This window comes from Belonocnema kinseyi, chromosome 2, assembly GCF_010883055.1.
Source record: "Belonocnema kinseyi isolate 2016_QV_RU_SX_M_011 chromosome 2, B_treatae_v1, whole genome shotgun sequence".
In the NCBI taxonomy this organism is placed as follows: Eukaryota; Metazoa; Arthropoda; class Insecta; order Hymenoptera; family Cynipidae; genus Belonocnema; species Belonocnema kinseyi.
The window spans coordinates 120,694,029-120,698,546 of record NC_046658.1 but is presented as its reverse complement, the minus strand read 5'-3'; positions in this window follow the sequence as shown (position 1 = coordinate 120,698,546).

Below are 4,518 nucleotides of genomic sequence, written 5' to 3'. Positions count from 1 at the left end.
TTTTAATTTCTTCTTTCAGCTGCTCTAATAATGATGCATAATATTCACCAGTGATTGTTTTACCCTTTTCCAAGTAGTCCATAAGTATAATTCCACGTGCATACCAAAAAACTGTAGTCATAACCTTACCAGCTGACTTTACCGTCTTTGCCTTCTTTGGAGCTGGTTCGCCTGTGGAAATCCACTGTTTGGATTGTTCCTTTGTCTCAGGAGTGTAATGGTGTATCCATGTTTCATCCACAGTCACAAATCGACGAAAAAATTCCTCACGATTCCGACTTATGCGCGCCAAAAGAGCCTCAGAGGCTCTTTTAGTTATTATCGAATCTGCTAGTAATTATCGAATGAAAAAGTTTTATGAGAAAAATTAGTCGGTCGGGTCAAGCTGAAGATAGAAAAATATTTTGTTTTATGTTTCGGACACTTTTTTTTTATTCATAGATTTTCCCGGGTGGACAATCCTTCTACGCGGGTTCGAGCGCTTGTTGAGTTGTTGCATCCGTCACCTCAATTGGGTCTTGCAGAAAACTTACAAATGCTCACACTTTGAAGTAGTCTTAGAAAAATTTAAGCCGGATTGGGTTATTTCTTAATAAAAACACCTAGATCTTTTAGGAAACCTAAAAATTCCTATAATTTAAGTTTATGTTACAAAATTTTCGATGGAATGTGATATTTTTCGACAGAGGCAGTTAAGGATGTACACTGCGTACAATCAATACCAAAAGTCACCTATCTTTGTAGTGATTTATAACATCAGCAAAAATAGATCTATTATTGATTTCTGTAAATATTGACGAAGGCTTCTGAACATACTTTACAAAAAAATTATTTAATTAGAAATTTTTAATTTAACGGTAGTTATTTATGGTGATTCGACTAGCGGAAAATGTCTTTTATTGAAAAGGCTACTTTTCTTCTATTCCGCGCCGCACATTAACGCTAATGACGAACGGACAAGGTAATGAATAAATAAATAGAGCCCATTTAAACTTAACTCTATTTAATGAAGTAAAAGGAAGGTGAATTAAGTGAAACAGAAATGATTGGAAAATACAAGTGTCGCGGTATCCGAATGTTTAGGCGAGAGAGCGAGGTTGTTGCTCTCTCAGCGGTTTTCGAGAATCTGATCTTGTCTGTCGCAGCAGACCGGCAGAGTAGTTCGCTGGGGTTTACAAATTTTGAGAAATCGCCCTTCATTGGTTTAAGTGTATAGTGAGGGCGGTTACAAACTAAAAATGCCCTCGAGAAAAGGGCAGCGGTCAGTAGAGTGCATCTGGTCCTTGAGAACAGCTGGAAGAACTTTTATTTATAATTGTCATAAATCAGAGCGGTGCAGAGTTTGCTAAACCGTCGTAAAGGGCTAAGCTCCGACAAGCACCGCGCATGTGTTCAACATATTCTATGGCTTACCATCCTCGTAGTTGAGCGATTAAATTTATTATTATTTATTGAGGTAGAGAAAATATCTGTTGTCTAGACCATAACGTGACCGATTGAATAGGAACGGGAAAATTTCATTTATAAAACTAGAATTCGTTTCGAGGACGAAATATATGGGTTTAGCTTTTCCTTGTTATTTAGGGAAAGTTTCAATGCTTATTTAATCCAAATGATCGAGGCCTCATTTTCTTCTTTGAAGAATTCTCTAGATTTATATTTGGGTGGATTTTATTTAACGAAACTAATTTAGAAATCATACCATTATTATTGTTACAAACAATGATAGTTTCAATTTAAATTGGAATCACCTAAGTAAAAATCAGTCCTTCAAAGATTAACATGAGGCCTTGAGCATCAGGATTTTTTCGATTTTCTAAATCATTTTAAAAATTGGCAACTTTTGTGATTGTTTGTATGTAGTGTACATCCTTAAGTATTTTCGAACATTTTTACATGAGGACAATTTGAGGTTATGTTATGGAATTTTTGCCAAATTTGAATATTTGTCAACAGAAACGGTTAGGTCTTCCCGAAAACCTAACAGTTTGAACAGCTCTAGGTTATCCTCCTATATATGAAAACTCCTAACCTCCATTAGTAGCGCATGGAGGATGAATTTCACATAGTGGATTATATCATGTAATTTATGGCCACTGGCGACCTCTGTTTTAAATGAATAAAATTAATCGAACTTAAAACTAGATTTCTACTTTCATCGATCGCCAAGAATTATTTTTATTTGTGTTTTTATTTTCACTTGCAATAAGAGCTGTTATTTTTAATAATACATTTTTAATTGGTTTATTCAATGTTAAAGCAATAATTATTTCAAGTCTATCTTAAAATTTAATTCTTTTAAATAATATAAAAGATTATTAAATTAATAGATATATTGCGAAATCATAAAGTTTAATAATATTATATAAATTATAATTAAATTTTCTATCAAAACGTAAATTTATTATAAGCTAAATTACAATTATATAAATTTATTATATTGTTTTATTTATTTTAACGATTTAATGTTGAAAAACTTATTATTTTTAGTTAAAAATTAAATAATATATTATTTTTATTTTAACGTTATCTAATCAAAATTTATTAAATATTTAATATTGGAGCTATATCAATTCTAAATTTTACATAATTGAGTCATAAAATTTTGTTGTTGTTCACGTTTTAGTTAAAATAATAATATTTTCATGAGTTCTATATTAGCAAATTATAAATGTTAATAATATTATGTTATACATGCTTATAATTTTTTATACTAATATTATATTCATATTTTATATTTTTAAATCATTTAAAAATTTAAAATTAAATATAATTTAAATAAATTTTAAATTGGTTTATTCATTGTTCTAAGAATAATTCTTAAAATTTTATCTTAAAATCCCATGTTGTCAAATAATATAAAAGATTATTAAATTAATAGATATATTGTGAAGTCATTAGGTTTAATAATACTATAATATAAATTAAAATTTATTAATAAAAAATAAAATATAAAATTACATAAAGATTGGACACAAATTGTTTAATATTTAGTAACACAAATATACTATTTCCTCTCAAATTATGTAATTAAATATTGGTTATTACTTTCGTAATACAGGTTTCTTTTTTCTTCTAAATAATTGTATTACAAATATATAATTTTTTATGGTGTCTCCGATATTGTGAAATGAGTATTTAAATTCAATTTTCTAAATTATATGTACACATATTTTAATTTTTTTAACTTAGCTAGAAAGCTTATTAATAAATTAAATGTAGAGAAATCCAGATATAAGATGAATATTTCTTTTCAAACATTAAATTCAATAAAGATTAAAATTTATTACCTTAAATTTAATTAACATAAGTAACAAATAAATACATTATTTAATTGTAAGTTATATAATGCAACATTGAATATGATTTGCATAATATAAATCAATTTATATTTAAAGTACCTCCATTTCAATTAAGTAATTTTTCGGAATTATGCTGGTGTTTTGAGACTAATATTTTCATTCAATTTTCAAAAATATATGCAAAAAAGTTCAAATTTAAATTGTTTAAAATTAAATAACTTACATTGATTACAGTAGAGTCTTGCTTGTCCGAGCTGTTGTGGATCGGCCCCAACTTGGGTAATAGGGAAACTCGGATAAAAAACGGAATTTTAAATTAAAAGAAACGCTCGGTGTAATAGAGTGAAAGTAGATACTTATAACGTAGATAGTATATACATTATTAACAAATAAGAGTTGAGGTTTGGAAAAATCTTGTCTGGTTGGTTAAGAAAGTTCATATGCATGAGTAATGCATAAGGGTTGAATAATTCGAACTATTAATGCGCGAACTCGGATAATGCGGCCTCGAATAAGCGAGGTTCTACTGTATCGAAGTTCATTTTTTCTTTCAAACATTTATATTTCAATTATATGAATTTTTCTGATGGTTTGATAGTTGTGAAATGAGAGTCTGAATTTCATTATCAAACTTACTATATATTTATATATATTTTAATTTAAACAAAATTAATTTACAAGGTAATTAATAGATTGGAGGTATAAAAATGCTGCTTCAAATTTAAAGGAGAATATAATGTAAACAATATTTGAGGGTATAAATGATTCTAATTATTTAAAGCTTCTTATTTTGTCAACTGATTACTTAATTATGAAATTAAAAAGGATATATATATATATATATATAATTAAAAATTTGTCATAAGGACAACCGCAGGATTTCGTCGGGAGCGGGTGCTAATCTGAAAAATTCCACCCGCTTCCAGCGAAATCGCGGTAAAATTTCAGCCATAACAACGTCTCATTACCGTGAGATAGGTGGTTACAGTCTGTAAAGGAATCAATACGACGATCCAGCAAAAGCCTCGTGCACCCTAAGAACACGGAGTGACCCAAGGACAACCGCCTTCTGCATTTTTCCCGTAAGTGTTCTAGCATATTGTTGACACGCAGCGATGCTTTTTAGGCTATTAGCAAGTGAAAGCTTGGCACCTCCAAGAGCGCCGATGATAAGGACGATCAGCTTAACAGAATATTCCGGGTACAATCGTTGCAA